General features: G+C 40.9%; 1 protein-coding gene across 4 annotated transcripts in view; it reads left to right on the forward strand.

Moving 5' to 3' along the window:
- CTDSPL2 (CTD small phosphatase like 2) overlaps window positions 1-18,720 on the forward strand; it is a 45,974-nt gene that overhangs the window by 779 nt on the left and 26,475 nt on the right. For 2 of the 4 annotated variants that reach the window (XM_072869512.1, XM_072869513.1), the window contains exon 2: window positions 18,443-18,465. The exons of the other annotated variants lie outside the window; for them this stretch is intronic. The gene's annotated coding sequence lies outside the window, so the exon portion shown is untranslated. The remainder of the gene's footprint in view (window positions 1-18,442; window positions 18,466-18,720) is intronic. 4 annotated transcript variants of the gene reach the window in all.

Below are 18,720 nucleotides of genomic sequence, written 5' to 3' on the forward strand. Positions count from 1 at the left end.
GGGCTGCATCCCAGCCCCTGCTGCACACGGGCGGGCCGTGCCCGGCGCTGGCTCCCGCGGAGCGCCGCGCAGGACGCGCCTGTTGCTGGCTGCTGTTGTCGCCGCGCCGGGGCGGCAGCGCTGGACGTGCCTGTCACCGGCTCCGGGGGGGTGACGGGGACGACGGCGGGGGGCTGCCGCCCCGCTGCCTCCCCGGGGGATGCCGGGCACCGCAGGCTGCCCGGGCAGGGATCCCGGGCGGCGAAAGGCTGCTGCGGAGGATGTCAGCGTGGCTGGGCAGAGGGGAGTAACGCCAACTTTGTCTGCTGTCACTTGCGAGGGCAGGAGGGGGGAAGGCGGCCGTGATGTACCGGCCAGCAGCAAGCAGGACCACCGCCATCTCAACCCGTTATTGGCATTCCCTGTCAATACTGGGAACGCGGCGTGAGATGTTAGCATGTTGCATACCACATCGATTACCTGCTCACTTCTGTGTTACTAGAGTGCTGTACAAGCCTGTTGCTCAATTTTATGGTACTTAGAAGCACATGAGAGGACAGGTCTTATTATTTCTTTGTGACTGTTTTGGTGAGCTCTACCCTAGATCTGCCTAGGTTATTTCTTCCTCTGCAGTGATGGTTATAGCACTTGTCCTGATCCCAAGCCTATTGTTTCTGGTAGGGCTTTTTCGTAGTCTTCCAGTTGCTTATGATACAATCTCAAAATTACTTTTAAAAGTGTATTTATTGACTTTGCCTTTCTTGATAAGTTTGCACTGTTACAATACAGTAGTCTATGAAGAAGATCTCTAAGTATAACTCTTACTCTGTTGCCTTGGGCAAGTTGCAACCTCTTTTGCCATTTCTCCATCGGTAAAATGGGGATAATAATACCTCAGAGAGTTGTTACAAGAAGTAGTTAATGTTTGTAGAGGGCTTAAAAGACCTAAGTGTTATTAATTAAGCCCCATGACACATTAAGGTAAGAGTTAGCAAACCAGGTTTACACATGGATGAACTGAGGCAGGAAGAGATTATGATTTAGGTAGAATAACATATTGGATCTGTGACAATAGCAGAAAACAAGTTGTAACTACTTCATGCTGTAGGCAGAAGCGAACAGTTCTATAAAACAGATATGCTTCCAAGATTATTTGCCCCTCCCCCACCCCCCCCCTTCCAATTTCAAGCTTTTCTACTTTTGGAGGTTTTGCCTGTGTGACTTCCAGTTGACTGGATAGCTCCAAGGACACTTGTGGCTTGCCCACTTAAAAGTGTTTCAGCAGTTTTCATAACAAGATATATGTTCTAGGATGCAAGCCAAATCCAGACTTAAATTCCATAAAACATTCTCCACTTTTCCCCTGAAAACATTGTGTGGAACTTAGTTAAGACTTGATCCTGTTCCAGTCAGTGGAGTATGCACTAAAGCTGACATTCCTGTTTCATCTGAGAAAGTTCTTTCATTAAGGAAAAAATTCTCTTGTCAGTCTGCCCCAGAGATTTAATGGTACAGTTAGATCATTTTTCTAAAGATGTAAACATTCCACATATGCTGGAGCTGTACATGCATTTTCATAATTTAAAGGTAATTTTCCATCTTCAGACTTCCACCGCAAGCGTTGATAACTTCCTTCCACTCTGTTGATTCCGCAGCACACTGACGTGACAGTATCGCAGGCTGAATAGCATTAAGCAGTTAAAAAAAAAAATCTACTGAATTCAAAAGGAAACTTAGTCTTCATCTTACAAAGTTTTTCCATACTGTATTGGGTTTATTTTCTTTGATCACTTGTAATGCTGCTGAGGTTGACACCAACAAAAATAGTGTTTGCAGAAGACTTTAAGAATCACATTTTCTCTTCTGGCAGTCTTCTGTGCAAATATTTCATTCCCGTGGAAGAAACTTTTTCATAGGTGTAAGTGGAGTAATAACTTGGAGTACTTGCACATTTTTGTAAGAACCAGTTCTAAGAGTCTTACTGAACTATTTTGGCAAGAGCTTGCAAGAAAAGCTTGAACAGGGGGGTTGGACAAGATGACCTCCAGAGCTCCTTTCCAACCTCGACCGTTCTGCGAGTCTGTAAAAGCAGGATATATCAACTAGGACTGGAATTTGGCAGAAATTTAAAATTAATGTGCTTGAGACTTCTTGCTCTTTTGAAGGAATAACTGGAAGTTCCAGAATATCATCACAATAATTTCAAGATCACAGCTGAAGCCAGTGTAATTGTACGACTCTAAAATTGCCTTTTACAATTCATGGGTTTGCAGCTTTTCCCTAGTCAAACCCCATACAAGTTCTTCCCCATCAGTGTGTTTTCAGCCTGGTCTCCCTAGGGGAGCCAATTCCTATGTATCATGGGGTTTGGACTTTGGTAATGCCAGCACAGGACTATTAGAATGATCCCAGATTGAGAGGCTGTTGTGTCCCCCCATTCCCCCTGTGACTGCATCCTTATTTCATACTTTCTCAGGAGCATTCCTCTCAGACAAGTGCCTTTCTGATTCATTCCTGTGAGCAGATCAGATATGATGGTTCTTACTCTTATTAGCCCAGAAAGCAAAGGACTAAGTCTGAATGAAATTCTTTCATTTGCTGGCAGCTTACGTTACCACTAAAGCGTTGGCACCAATCTTTTGCAAATTTTAAATGGAAGATTGTTTTTCATCTATTGTATATGAAAAGTTCATTTGATGTTTATACATCCCAGTTAAGTCTTCAAAAAATGCAAATATGCACCGTAAGTGCGTAGTTGATTAATCAAATTCATAACAGATTACAATTTTTAGGGGGCAGAATGTGTAAATTGAATCATGCTGCTCTGATCCTGTAAGGGAACAGTAAGGTCTTTACGAGCTTGTTTAAAAAGAGAAGCTATCTCAGGCTGGGATTTTGTCAGTGTCATGCCCTATAGAGTACTTTAAACAGAGGTTAATTTGCTGAAGTGCAGTGTTAGTTGCAGTGCAGTGTATCTCTTCTGATTGCTCAGAGGAGAAACTCATAGACTGAGATACTTGAAAGCCAATATAACATGTTGTTTACATGTGGAGTTGCCTAGATGGCCATTATTTAGTATTTTAGAAAAATAAATATTTTACATTCACAGGTGAAGACATTTTCAACAGCACTTGAAAAATTAAGTGTGAAATCATCCACATCTAAAGCAATCAGTTTCAGAGGCTGGATAGTAGCTTCCGAGTTGGCAGTCCTAACTTTTTCTAAATAGATTACTTCCCAATCAGATCAGTTTCAGTAATTACTTTGATTAAGGTCCTCTTAACTATGGAAAATAAGGAGTTCTTTCATCGTACCTCGTGATCCCAGGAAAACACTTGTCAGGACAGTCTGGTATAAGAAGATAATGAGTTGAGTATCAGCCTGAGGTGTATTTTCACCTTTGCCAACACTGTCAGCTGTGTGATCTGACATACGTCCTTTGCTGCCTCAGTTTCCCTATCTGATGGGTTAGTATTCATGGTAATACTGAGATCTGTGGACAAGCCAAGGGGAAGGAAATGCAGCCGCTGGTGGACGGGATTAACTCAGCAGCCGCATTGATCTCTGCTGCATCGTGACATAAAGCATACAGCTCCCCATGGGGAAAGTTTTATGTGAGTCCATCCCCAATCAGATTTCTATGCATCTAGCTAAAAATAACCCTAAAGGCAACATTTAGGAAGTCGCTTATCTGTTGCCTTAGAGCTGACGAGGTTCCTCTGTCCACTAAGCGATGTGGATGCCAGAGCTGCATATAAAAGGTGATGGAAATTGAAGTTATCCCTAACAGTCCTAGCTCCTGTCTGAATTGAGAATTTCTTTTTGTTGGGTGAGGAATCTAGCTAGAAGGCATAAAACACTTCTAGTCTTAAATTAATAATATTTCTTTTAGCAGTGTAACTTTAAGTATAACATTATCATAAAAATAAGTTTAACTAAAAGGAGCTGTTAACTCCACAGCATCTGGAAAATCAGCTATGCGTACTTACTTAAAGTAGCACAATGCTAAAAAATACATCCTACTATTCATTGCCAATATACCAAGTGTAAGTAGGAGAACTAAGACTCTGAAACGCTTGGATTAGAATTTACCTATAAATAAATTACTTTATTTTATATATATAAACACACACAGTGGCAACACAGCAGGAGTGTCATTATCAGCAGAGTAAGGCTGGGAAGGTGATACTGCGGGGCATGTTAGCATCCTTGAAGCCTCATATGAAAAAAAAGGAGCCTGTCCTTATTTAGGCTGTGTTTAGGAATAGCTAATTTAAGTTAATTTATTAACAGGAACTCAGATCAAATCAGAGCAGTTGTTCTAAACAATTTAGCTTTAGCTGCACTGATTCAGTCTAAATCATAACTCAGTTTACTTTAGGCCATGCTAAAACATGATTGCTTTGATTCACCCTATATTTTAGGAGGTGCTAATTAGAGGAAGGTAGGTAATTCAATCTAAGGATTAGACTATACCACAAGGACTTTCCTGGCACAGCAATACCAGCCTAGTTAGCGGTAAAACCCCGCACAAAGGCGTTCCTTTTGCCAGCACGAGTTGCATTTGCACTCACGAGGAGGCTTGTTACCCTAGCTGTAGGTGACTAGGGAAAAATAGTATTTCCCCCTTCCTTTCACATTTCTAACAGGTAGTGTTGTACTGGTAAAGCTTCTGGTTTAGACACAGTCTAATATGGATTTCCTTCGTCTAGATAGAGCTTCAAGGGTACTCAGTGTCTTCTGCTTAGTATATGCAGGCTGAATGTGCTGGAGCAGAGAGTCTAATACAGGTATATTTATTTCTTACCCCCAGAGCTGGGATTTTGCTTCATCCATCATAGTTTCCTCTAGGCTCACTCTTCTGTAGTTTACATCTCATAGCTGGTGTTTCTGAAGTATTCACTATTTCAGGAAGGAGTGGGCTGACTCGAGGTAACAGCTAGGTTCTATAGTTTCCTTTGTCCTCACCTCATTTTCCAATACCCTTTTCATAGGAGATAACACTACCTGAGTTACTTCTCTTTTCTCCCTTTCCCAGGAACTTCTCTCATTTTACTATCCTAGGGGAGCTCATTTAGGTTACAGCAGGCTTCCTTTTATATGAAATAATGCCTTTGGGCTGTCGTGTGATGCCTGGTCACCTGATTCAAATCTGCCACCTGGGAGGGAGATAAATCCTATAGGTGAGGGCTGAGTTCCTTCTCTTTTCAAAATGTGGCTATCCGTGACACCCTGCTTGTACTGCAGTTATGTGTCAGTTGTCTGTGGCGTGTGTCTGTGTGCATGTCTGAGAAACGATGAAGAAGAATGTATGTCAGAAGTTAAGAAAGAAATAAAGAAGATAAGAGAAAGCTGGTTATTAGCAGTTACATGCACAACAGTTATGTTCTTTCTGTGTTTGCCAAAGAAAAGCATAGTATAAACTGAAGTTTTAAGTTTTTTTTCTGGAGAGGGGGAAAAAAGTATACAAGAAGTAAAGGAGGTAATTCATAAATAGCAGAAATATCTATGAGAACGTTAAAGGCACTTACAGGCTTTGTGTATACTAGACTTAAATATAGTATATTTGATTGAATTACCTAGCTCAATTTATTTGACACCTTAAAGTCTTGTCAAGACCAAGCAGTTATAATTAAATCAATTTAAATACTCTTGGAAAAAGCTTGTTTGTTTTGCTTATCAAGACAAAACCGATGGATATTAAAGAAGAAAACAAGAAAGTGTAATCTTGATACTTTTAAGTTACGTTCTTAAAAATACAGGTTTGGAAGAAACTTTTGAAGACTTGAATGTAGCTAAAGTGATATTCTTAAACAACTGTAATTACTGGATTTAGAGTTCCTTAGTTTTGTGTTGCTTAAGGATTAGAAAGCTTACTAGCACTCTTAAGATAAAGTCTTTGAGAGCTCAGTTGGAAAAATGGACTGTATAGATGCAGTTTCAGGTGAAGAGGTGTCATGCTTAATTGTTGTGCTTAATTACCCTGTTGGACTTATTTGAAGATAATTCTGTTTTGATAGGAGATTGGTTTATTATATACCTGGAAAATGTTTGATAATGTTCAATCTCAAAGATTAATATAAAAATGTCCTGAGTCAATTAACATAATAGGGTTCCAAACCATAAAATAGTTTAAGATTAGAAAATAAACATTTGTCATCAGTGGTCCATGCTTTCAAAATTAAAAAGTTATTTCAAGAAGATTGCTCTTTGCTCTTTCTCCTCTTTCTGTATTTTCTGTTCCCTTTTATTTAGTTCAGGTGCTGTAAGGTTAGAGGAGTATGTGTAGCTGTTAATATGCCATTTACTTTGTTGCTGGGAATTTGAAAGACTCTGCCTGCATTTGCAGATAGCTGATATTTTGTCAGAATTACTAGGGTAAAGGGCTTTGTTTGTTTGTTTGATGGTTTAGTTTTATTTTTAAACTAAAGTAGCTATGCTGATAAACCCACTAGCGTTATATCAGCTTACTCAGAGTGTCATCAGTCTTCATCTGTGTTGTCAAATAGTGTGGTACAGTAGGAACAGACCTGTAGAATGAGTCTGTTGGTGTTGAGGACCCGACGTCCGTGTTGTTTGCATTTCTGGAGGTTTTAGCTCAGTCTGGTCCCATGTCCTTTAGCAATTGAAGTGTTATCTTCCAGTTTAGTTTCAGTTGGAGGACTCAGTGGGTATGCTCTGAGGCTGCTTTGTTATGTGAACTGAAGCACTATAAACGGGATGATGAGAAGATCTGTTTCAAAAGCTCACACTAGATCCAAACTAAAAAACTGGTGCAGATTTATGTTAAACAGTATCTTGCATTACGAGAGGGCAGAAGATGCCATGCCACTTTTAAAGTTTTTTGTTTGTGTTAAGCTCCTTGTTAAAGGAGTGAGAAGCACACGGCAGTTGCTAGAAGAAGGGACAAATCTGATGTGAAAAGGCTGTAAAAGGGGGTTAAGAGCCTTCAGTCAACCATTAGAGGATAGAAGCAAATCATGTGAAATCTGTACAGAGTTTTCTGAGTGTCTGAATGGATGCTTTTTCACCTGTTACTTGAGCTCCATAGCTTAGCTCTGCTCTTTTCCCTGTGCCTAGATGGACACTCCTCATCTGCTTCTGCACAAGGTCTGCTGAATTAACTTGGTTTGCAATAGATGGTCGTTTAAACTAATCTGGGTGGACTTTGTTTATCCTCTGTGTTCAAAGAGAGTTTAAAAAACTAAGTTCTGTTTTATAACGTACACGATACTGAAAGGATGAGAAGAGAATGATTTCTTTTTTCCCCACTTTAATGTGCAGGTTTTTACATATTACTCTGTAGGAGTTTTGATCCACTGTAGTGCTCAGGGACAAAATATGTTAACCATTTACATGAATGGTGTGCATAGCATTTTTCTTCAAACTCTATTTCTGAGTTATTTTATTGTCATATTGTAAGTGTCATGAATGAGGATTCTTCTTAACGAGATAATCACGAGCACAAGCTAAAATAATCCGGTTAGTTACATGTTGTTTCTTGAACAGCAGAATTGATAAGGTCTGTTTTTCCACAGGCTTGTGTTCTTTTGTGCCTTCCAGCCCTTTCGTCTCCTGTAATACCTCCAGACTCTCTATCCACAGTATTTCAAGTATCCCCACCTCCAGCCAGAGTACCTCCTGTTTGCTCTCCCTCCTGGTGCCTACGCTGGGCTTGCTTGCTGGCTGAGCTGGAAGCAGAATGCATGGTTGTTCATTCACTGCCCTGTCTCTGCTGAGGAGCTGACCTTTTTTTCAGAGGTAGGCTAGGAAAGGAGACAAGGTGGAGTGTTTCTGTGTGTAGCCAGAGTGGATGTGGGGTAAGGACTAGGCTGCAGCCGTCGTTCACTTATTGGGGATGCTAAAAGGGTCTGTCTTACCTACGTAGCTTTTGATTTTCAGAAAACTTGTAGGAACCTGGTATGATTGAAATTTCTCTCCCTCTGTGAAATTGGGCTGATATTGGTCAGTGGATTCCGCATTTGCCAGGGAGGACTGACAGACACACAGATGGTTATGGACAGTGCAATTGAATAAGCCTTATTTTGTCTAGAAACCAGGCTGTAAAAAAAAAAAATCAACTGTAATAGAAAAAGCTTATCAATGTTTATGCTAAAGAATACAGCCCTTCAGAGAGTACAATAAGCAAACGAAACCCGTGACATAAAATACCGTTGCTTTAAAAATTTGTGACCGGCTGGTCTTTGTTAAAATAACGTGCCAGAAAATGAAAGAAAAATTTTAAACCTGAATAGTTTCAGTGATCACATCAACAAGAAAACCAGCCCCAAGGCTGATACCAGAGCAGCTGAGGCTGTGGTTCCACAGCAGCTTAGAACAGTCTCTGCTGCTACAGTCCCACTGACCAGTCAGTGAAATGGGCCAGGATGTGTTCCTTGGCCTTGAGAGCAAGCGGTGTGACACAGGTTGCACCCTCCCAGCTGAGCTCTCTGCCTCCAAACCAGGGTGACCTCCTCTGCCCTGCCTGTAGGGAACAGCCCTCTCCCATGTATTGCTTTGCTCCCATTTGAATTTGCTGTTCCTGAGCACCGTCCAGGAGAATGCTGTGCCATGGATACCATCCGTGACTGTGCCAGAGAGCATGCTGACAGCTAAACGGTTGTGTTAAGTTATGTAGTTATACATGGATGATCATGGTACAGTGCTTTAACGCCATGCCCTGGGCTTGCCCAGGACAACTACTATAGTTGTCCTTTCCCCTGCCAGGAGTTGCGTGTTTTTATTCCAGCCCTTGTTCCTGTGATTCTGTGTTGAAACATTGCAGTTTACTAAGCTGGCCTAAAAATATGGCTAAATGGAGGGTTAGCCGAGTGCCAAAGCTGCCTCAGGGAGGGTGCAGGAGTCTGACAGCGATTAGATTGGCTTAGGCTGTCATGGAGCCACAGCCTGTCAGAGCAGCAAACTCTTATCATGCGGGTGAGAGTGAGCTGTGCCGGAGAAGGGGAGGCTGGAACTCCCTGTGCCAGCTGCTCTGCAAAAACTAACGTCTTGCAACTACATGCTGAAAGGCAGCAAACAGCACAGTCGGTGGAGGAATGAATAGCTCCTTAAATTGACTTTACTGTCGGAGAAAACATCACTCGCTATAGCCTGCCTTTTCTTTCCCTCCTCCTACACCCCCCCCTTGGTCATAATGCCCAATGAAAAAGTACCTACTGAGCTGGAAGGGACGTAGAGGAAGGAGGTATGGATTTTAGAAAGCATTCCTTCTGTTTTCATTAAAACGTGTATAAGTATCAAGAATACTCTTCCATGATTTTGCTAAATTGTTTCTTCAGCGCTTCTAGTGAAAAGTATTGTGTGCTCTGTCGTATATATCGAAGGCACAAAGGTGACAACTAACTTTCTTCTGAGTATTTGTTTGACACTTAGGTTAACTTGCATTAAGTTAGTTATCTAAGTTAAATTAGGTCTCCTCAGTATCTGGAAAATTCTCCCAAATTATAATGTAACTGCTTTGTAGTGTAATAAATTAACCACTGTCAAGAAGACTTGTGTTGCTTTGGAAGGTGGCATGGCCATTTCTTGTTGTGTGGGAATCCTATGGAGAGGCTGGATTTGCTCCTAATACTGGGCAATGATTGGAAAAAAAAAAAATCCTACAACCATGTAAGCTCACAGGTGATACCAGCACTTTTTGTTCTTGCAGATTTCTCTGTTTTAAAATATATAGATACAGATTTATGGGACGAGTGTGGAGATTTTTGGACTTTAGCCCTTCTATTCCATTCAAATTTACTAGCACAGCGTGTGAATCCATGCCCCGTGATACAGATGTGCAACCTCCCTTCTCTCTGACTCAGAAAGTCTCCCCGGTTGCCAGGCATACTAAAATGCTAGCTGATTTTGCATGTTTTTTCTTAAGAATGTAAACCTGTACCATATGGCATCAGTAATAGTATTATATTACGGTAGTATTAATAGTTCTATAGCTCCTACCTTTTTCTCAGACATAAACTTCTCAAAGTAAGGCACTAGCCAAACACTATCTTCTCACTCAACAGAGCAATTCCCTGCTTGTTTACAGAGCTGTATCTGCTACTTTAAAGCCATAAAGCTATTATTTCATTACGTCTCACGCATTTTAAAGTGGCAGAGATATGTTAGTCCAAACTGGAGGCAATTAGCTTGTGAAATAAATCAGTGAAATTCAGGGTAGAATCAAAGAAGAATGGAAATGTTATGGTGTGTATGCAGATCAGTTTTGGCTTACAAAACTTTGTTGCTGTCGGTAACTTGTGCTTCTTATACTTTGTATTATTGGAATATTGACCAGAAACTTCCTATAACTTTCCACTGAGTAGCCAGTGAGGTTTGTTTTTTCTTGTGGATTTTTCACCCAAAGTAAAATAAGAAAAAAAATTAATGAAAGAAAATAAAATGTGTAAAATAGCCTCACTGTGATGGGATCAGACAGGCCCCTGAAACTCATTTCAGTTAAGTTTTTGAAACTGAATGAGATCCAAGTTCATAATGTCTTATGTTTTTAAGGTTATATGTCAAAACATAATATCACTCACGAATTGGTAAAGCTGTTAAAACTTTAGCACTTATTTTCATATCAATTTTAACTTAGATACGTGCACAAGTTAACAAATTAATCTCAGAGACTGAAGTTTATAAGAATGAAGTTTTCCATGCAAGAAATAGGTCAGAATGGGCTATCAAAAAGTCAGGTTTAAATCAGCATGTATATGTAATGGAAAATGTTTAGTTTAAAATTTGTACAGACAGTGACTGTTAAAAATCTTGACTGTGATGGCATTTTCCTAATTTTTAACAACAGAGTTGGTTGATTTCTTATTTTTTATTTTTAAATCAGGGAACCCAGGTGCGAGAAGAGCACAATAGCAGCCCCTTACAAGGTAGAGAGCACAGCTTAAACTGTTTTTAAGGGTTTTGAAGCTATATAGTGCACCAAGGAAAAAGCTTTTCCAGAAAGAAGAATCTTTCTGGAAGAATAAGAATCATATTAATATTATAGAGGTTTTTATCCTACAATAAAAATAGTCTGCTATTTTTAAGGCCAAAGGAGCAGCCAAAAATGTTATCTAGCCTTTTAAAAGATAGTAACCTGACAAAGTCCTGTGGAATATGTGATTGTGGTTCTGATCCCACAGGAAGATTAAGGTGAAGTAGAGCAAGATTAGGTTTTCGGGTGAGGTTAAGCAAAATGCAGCTCTCTTGTCTGTGTAGACCTTGCCAAAATTATTAGCTTCTCATAAGAAACACAGGAGTTACTCCATGGCTTCCATAGTCCAACACAGACTTACTTGGGCTTATTAATCTTCTTGATTTTTATTTTTTTTTAATTAAAAAGATAACGAATATGGATGAGATGAACAATTAAAAAAAGTAACTCCTTAGGATTTTTTTGTGGTCACAGAACATCCTGGAAGGTCTGTTCAGGAAGTGTTTAGCAACCTGTCTATACCACGGGTTGTAACAAGAGGGAGATGACTTCCAAAAATAGGCTCCCTGTGTGCCTAGCAGCATGGATTAAATGTCCAGGGAGCCTAATATGTCTAAAGACAGCTGGTCTGTTCCTGAATCTCAACAGGAACAGTGCTGGTTCTAGTGGAATTTGTTGTCTGCTCGTCTAACGCTTGAGCACTGCAAACTTTTATTTCAAAACGTCTCGGCTGTTGGTGAGCTCCACAATATCTGAAGATGACTAATGTAAAATTCTTGTCTTGGCAACATCAGAGATTGTAAATAGTATCTTTCTTCAGCAACGGATTTTGGGGTTCTGTTCCGAGATTAACTCTTCTGTGATTAACCCAGCTCTCCGTTTTTCTTTGTTGGCTAGTAGTCTGACCCAAACTGAAAAGACTGAACTAATTACAAGCGTGTGCCCTCAGTCGCAAAGAGAAAAATGTCTTGGCCTGGAGGGAATAAACTTTCAGTTCCAAATGCATATAGTATAATCAAAACAAAGCCTCACTAGCAAAGCAATGGCAAAACAATGGTGCCTAGAAATATGATTGCTAGAGCAGAAGAATGAAGTAAGAGAAAATCTATTTTCTGTTAAGGCCAATTATAAAAAGCCGCCTTCATTCTTTGGCAAAATCTTTCTAAGAAAATGTTTCTTTTAGGGGAGATGCTTAAGCTTTGGGAGCGTAGAGCTATGTGTGTGAGCCCAAGGCAGGCGTACCGAGGAGTCATGGTTAAAACAAGGGGACTGAAACCCAGGGGTTTTGAGCATGATTTTGTTTCAGGTTGAAATGACTTAGTAACCTGAAAGGTACAGAGGAGAATAAAAGGTGCTTTCAATAAAACAAGGAAAATTTAGAGGTGCCATTTGCATTGCGTCTTTGATAGTTATAATTGCTAGCTATCATTTTGATGGAACTTGTGGTTTCTTTATACATTTATCCAGATTTCATAACCAGGCACCAACATTTGAGTAGTATATACGGTATGTTTTGCTGGTTTTGTAAATCATTGTCTTTTTATTTTGCTTTTACCTACACTATACTAGCGCTACTTCCAGACTTCTTTGACGCATGCTTTCCTAGTTAATAGTTGTCTCTCTAGGAGGCAGTTGCAGAAAAACACACTTGAAGATTTGAGAAGAGTGACAAGTAATACAGTATGTTGCAAAATATGAAATACATCAGCTCGAATAACACGAAATTGCAGTAATTTTCTAGGGAGGGAAAATAAGTTGGTTAAAGAAGGCCAAGAGTCTTTGAGGGGGAAAAGTCTCAACATCTTTGAACTAACAAAAAGCATTTCCTTGAAGTTTGCAAAGTGCTTTGGGGCCTGTCTGGATGAAAGACTTTATCTAGAAGTTATTTTCCTTGACTTTGTTGTGAGTCCAGACAGGTATGTCATTACACTCAGGTTATCATTTGTCCCATATTTCTTTCTCCCCACCAGGCATAGACTTACCAACTTTTTGTCCGTTTCCCATGGTGACTCAGGCTTCTTTGTATGCTAGCATAAGATCTTAGTTTTCTTGAAAGCATCACTAGTACCATGTGAATGGACTTCAGGCAGCTCAATGAACACATCTTCTCGTCAGGATTTCTTCGTACTTGAAATCTGGGTCACATCGCAGTAATGAAATGTGCTGATGAGATATGACCAGTATTACTTGTTTAAAAGGAAATTGAAGAAAACATTTGGTTTTGGTTCCTCTTTCTGTGTATCTGCACACTGTGATCCAGCTTGTATGTCCAGACATATTTGAACAAAATGAACGCATTTTCTCAGCAGTGAGGTCTGCATTATCTGAGCTGGTTGATAATGGGACACTGAACCTGCCACTGGTAGCTCACAAATTCAAACCCAGGCATTGGTTATCATGGCTGTTAAATTTGGACAGTTCACAGTCCAAATTCGCGTGTTGATCACGTATCCATCTGTATTTATAACATAAACAGCATGCATTGACGCTCTTGCTCAAAATCTTAAAAAAAGTAAGAAAAAGTTTACTACCTTCTTGGCTTTGTGTAAAAAATGTTTCAAGAAATGCTGTGGAAGTAATGCAGGAAGAATGTTGTGGTTGTTAAAATCGGATATATTCCACAAAATTTTTCAGTATGCCTTGTTTTGCAGTGTGAATTTTTCATATTTGCTGGTCAGCAGCTCCATGATGGCAAAAACTAATGTATGGGCACAGTTACGCTGAGAGAAGGGAGCGGGTTTTGGCTTACTTCTGTCATTTGGAAGGGAGGTGTACTGTGGCAGCAGGAAAAAAATATTCTTTCAACATAGGCTGTGTCCACAATAGGAGCTTAATATAATCTATAGCAGCGGAAGCTCTGCTGTGTAAAAAATGTTGAGGATCCCAACGTAGCTGATACAAGTTTCATCCTTTCCTCTTCTGTTACTGTCTCACCTCTTAGGAGAAGCTCATGGTCTGCCTTCCAGTGTCATGGATGGCGGCCAGGTAGGCTCGCAAGCTCTCTCCAGCTCCGTACATCCCCCTTCTGTGGTGTTGGGGAGAGCACGATATTCTGTGAGATGCAGTGAGGATTTGTAGCATCTGATCTGCCTGGGAAAGACCTGGGCATTACATCTGAATGCAAGAGAAATTGATGAGATAGGAAAAAAACCAAATAAATTAAATTCACCTCGCATTCATGTTGCACACCAAGTTACACTCCTGCAGTGTGTTCAGTTGTCTTAATCCTCTAGAGCTCTTCTGGTGTTCAGGCTTGGAATATATAGTTTTCAGTGGTGGCAATTCAGCGTTATTACCGCATGCCAAATTAAATGTAGAAATCGTTCAACACTATAATTTTAAATTTTCTTGTCAGTTATCGCTTCCTATTGTTCATCACTATTGTTCTTTTACCATCTTAAACTTTTTCCTGTATCAAAAAGCCTTAAACCCTGTAATTATATGTGCCTCACCTAATTTTTCTTTTAATAGTTTTGGGAAAAATAGATAAAATGGTAGTACCGTGTGTGGTGGGAAAATAAATCATCCCTAACTGAAAATTTCATGGAGGTATGCTCTTATTTAGAAATATGAGTCACTCACAGGAATTTCTTTCCTGTGGGTACACTGTACCTGTGCCGTGGAATAACAACAGCACTTAGAGGGCAGTGAGCCTGACAGCTTAGTGTGTGGGGACTTGGGAAAATGGGGAATCTCGTTCAGCTGCTCCTTCATTTCTTGTTTTTCTGTCTCACAAACTGTTGAATTGTTGAATGAGAATTCCATTTAGTCCCTCTTTGCCATGTATTTCTCTTTTGAAGAATGAGGCTTTTTTTTTTTTCCCTTGTTGTCCCACTCTCTGGGTTTGTTATAGACGTAGAAGGAATTAAAGAAAGAAGGGGGTTTTGAGGGTTTAAAATACGACATGTTTATAGTGCAGAAACATGGCTTGAGCCTTTAAATGTTCAGTGTATTTGCTGTTAATGTATTTAGTTGACTTCGGGTTCGTGATGTTGCAGTAATACTTTAGTACCAACTTTTCACGATGTGAAGGAATTACAGTATTGCACAGAGAGAGGATTTTGAGCTGCAAGCTCCTGAAAGGGAATCTGCTGAAAAGAGAATTAAAGTACAAAAACGCCTGAGGATTGTTTAGCACAATCCCACGTGCCACCGGCTGTACAACTGTTCGACTCTGGTGTTCACACACCTCCCTGGCACAACCGAGGTCTTGACCGAATGTGGCTGAGTGAGATACTTGGCTACACAGCCATTTAGTCCGGCTCCTCGCTGAATGGCATGCTGTGGTGAAATCCAAATTGTACGTGTTTGAGGAAGGAAATTCACGTACATGTTTAGGCTTGATTATTTTGACTGAGAGAGTGTGTTAAGTATTGTAGTCTGGTTTATGCTTGTTTCAGAAAAGAAACACAAATATAATTCAAGTAAAAACTGTCCACTGCCAGATGTATCCAGCGTTAGGAAAGCAAACTTCTGTCACTGAGAGGATTGTAGGTAACTGTTGCTAAGTCCATTAGAGATATTTATAACCCCAGGCTTGATACCCTGGATGTGAAATGAGCCAAAGAACTCTCTGGCAATAGTATACAGATGAGTTGAATGGTTCCTCGCTGGATAAATACATACTCACCATTGACAAACATTAAATTGGTTCATCTTTTGTCTGCCTAATATTTGTTTCAGTTCTAGACAAATCAGGCAACTTGTAGTATAGCAAAATTTAAGTAATAGTTTCATTCTCAAATTGGAATTTCACTAGTGTCAGTCTTCTTTCAGTGTTTTACGATTTTGTCTAATTCCTTTTCACACACATTTGGTTTTAGTATAGTCTTGTTGAATTCCTACCCAGGAAATGGCAGTCATCTTAGATTTCTCACCAGAATATTTTAAGACTGCTGTTTTGTAAGTCACATTGCAGGATGTTTTCCAGTTTTTCAAAATGTATAAGGAACATTTGAATGAATGTGGTTTACATCTTTGAATATACTAAATCCCATTATATTTTAGTGTTCATTCACTCAATTCCTAATTCCCCATGGTAAAGGGTTATCCATTGTCAATCAAAAACTTGAATTAGTTTGGTGTAGCTCTCTTCTTACCTTTCAGAGTTTTTTGAACTAGGTAAATGAGAATTAAGAACCTCACTTGTGTATATGTTTATATACTCAACGTATATATCTTAGGGAGTCCTGACTATTTTGGTTCTGTGCAATACGCCCTTTCCAGTGAGTTCGTAGCACAGGTGATTGAAAAATAGGTTCTGTTAATTGGGTTAACTTGAGACCACAGTCATGAGTGGCACAAAAGCATTACAGTATAGAAAAGGCTTAAGAACAGCAATGCTCAGGCCCCAGCTTTGGTGTTTAGGTTAGGGTATCCTCTTCTTGTGCCCCGCACAGGGATCTGGACAGGGTGGATCGATGGGCCAAGGGCAACTGCATGAAATTCAACAAGGCCAAGTGCCAGGTCCTGTACTTGGGTCACAACCACCCCATGCAACGCTGCACGCTTGGGGAAGAGCGGCTGGAAAGCTGCCTGGCGGAAAAGGGCCTGGAGGTGTTGGTCGACAGCCACCTGAATATGAGCCAGCAGTGTGCCCAGGTGGCCAAGAAAGCCAAGAGCATCCTGGCTTGTATCAGAAACAGCATGGCCAGCAGGACTAGGGAAGTGATTGTCCCCCTGTACTCAGCACTGGTGAGGCCACATCTCAAATCCTGTGTGCAGTTTTGGGCCCCTCACTCCAAGAGAGACATTGAGGGGCTGGAGCGTGTCCAGAGAAGGGCAACGGAGCTGGGGAAGGGTCTGGAGCACAAGGCTGATGGGGAGCGGCTGAGGGACCTGGGCTTGTTTAGCCTGGAGAAGAGGAGGCTGAGGGGAGACCTCATCGCTCTCTACAGCTACCTGAAAGGAGGTTGTAGAGAGGTGGGGTCGGTCTCTTCTCCCAGGTAACAAGTGATAGGGGGAGAGGAAATGGCCTCAAGTTGCGCCAGGGGAGGTTTAGATTGGATATTAGGGAAAACTTCTCCACTGAAAGGGTTGCCCAGCATTGGAACAGGCTGCCCAGGGCAGTGGTGGAGTCCCCATCCCTAGAGGTATTTAAAAGCCATGTAGGCGTGGTGCTTAGGGACATGGTTTAGTGGTGGACTTGGCAGTGCCAGGTTAACGGTTGGACTCAATGGTCTTAAGGGTCTTTTCCAACCTAAATGGTTCTGTGGTGGCATTGGCAGATGTCATGGAGATCAGGGAATTCTTGGACTGCAGTTGGTGGGACTGCCTGCCCTCCATACTGCTTGCTTGGTGCTTGGCTTCACGCGCCCACTGCCTACCTGTTTGCTCCAAGACATCAGGGCCACTTCAAACCCTATGCTCTTTCACAGTGAGTACTCTGGGAATGGAGCCTCTAGTGACTCCCAGCTTCCCGCCGTCTGTCTTTGGACCTCTGTCCTATTCAGCTCTCCAAAATACTCAGCAGGCTGTGTGCTGTCTGGCTACGACACTTGCGAGGTGTGCTCTGTGTTCTTCTCCAGTGCCTGCTCTGTTGCATTACTCGGATGCCCATTGATACCCTTAATAAACTGATTTAACTGGCATAAAAATGGAGTAATTTTTTTTTCCCTGTTAGCTCAGCGAGCTAGCCTGGTCTCTGAGGAGGAGACAAACTCTGATACGAGTGTGGGAAATAAATGAGGAGGGAGCAGGAGCAACCCACTAGGTTCCGTCATGTCATCCTACCATATCTTAAAGTACCTTTGAGAAGTTTGCTCTGATGATTACATATTCTTGTACCTTTTTTCCTATATCTTTCTGATTTTATTCCCCTCCTCAACTTCTCAGCATAAACATGTTTCCTGTACCCAAGGGACCATCATGGGTATAGGCTGCCTCGTTGCTCTGTTCCTGTGCCTGGCTTCCAGGGCTTCCTGGCAGGAAGGATTGCAAACAAAAATCCATTCAACCTGTGGAATACAAAAAAAGCACGATTAGCTGCTCTGGATGGCGTAGGGCTGGCTGGCTGGCGTGTCAGAGATGTGACGGAGCCTAGCATGTTGGGGCTCCTGAGCCCCGTTGGAAACGGATGGAAGGTGGGATGGCTGAAGCGTTTATGACTCTGCTGTCTGCGCTCCTTCTCTGCTCACTTGTCTGTCTGAGAGATTGCTGTCAGTGATCTAATGTGTGTCTCCTCGCAATACACAGGTTGAAGAATTTCAGAGAGTTATAATTCAACCAAATTAATTCCTAAACAGGTTGATACTACTGCTAACAAAATTCCCTTTTCAAAGCATGGAAGGACTAGAGCTCCTTGGAGAGTTTGAAGAATATTTTTAACAGGGCGCAAAACAGTGTTGTTTTTTGCTAACTTCATTCCAACAAATTGCTAACTGTTTAACTTGATATATTTAAACTATTTGGTTTAAAAGTTTAATGGCCATTTTCTGTCTTGGGCTGTATTTCCTGCTAGGGTTGTGAATTAGTTAATCTCCCACATACAAGAACACTGAGAAACCTTAAATGTAATTGTTCTTTTTTCAGCCGCCTAGGATAATATGATTTTGGTAAGTCATATTAACTTAAAGTACATTATTTAGTCCACATAATGTTGATAAAAAATAATGCTTTCCTCAATATTTCTGAAGTGAAAATACATTACATGTTTTAAGGTATCTTTGGACCATCCTGTCCATTGATGTTTGATAGTTTCTTCAGTTTTATAATTAGGTCCTCCTGATTTGTGCAGAAGTACAGTAGCAGCATATGTCTATTGGTGTGGATCCTTCCCACTGTAAATCATATCCCAAAAATTAATCTGG

The sequence above is a fragment of the Ciconia boyciana genome, chromosome 8 (assembly GCF_034638445.1).
Source record: "Ciconia boyciana chromosome 8, ASM3463844v1, whole genome shotgun sequence".
In the NCBI taxonomy this organism is placed as follows: Eukaryota; Metazoa; Chordata; class Aves; order Ciconiiformes; family Ciconiidae; genus Ciconia; species Ciconia boyciana.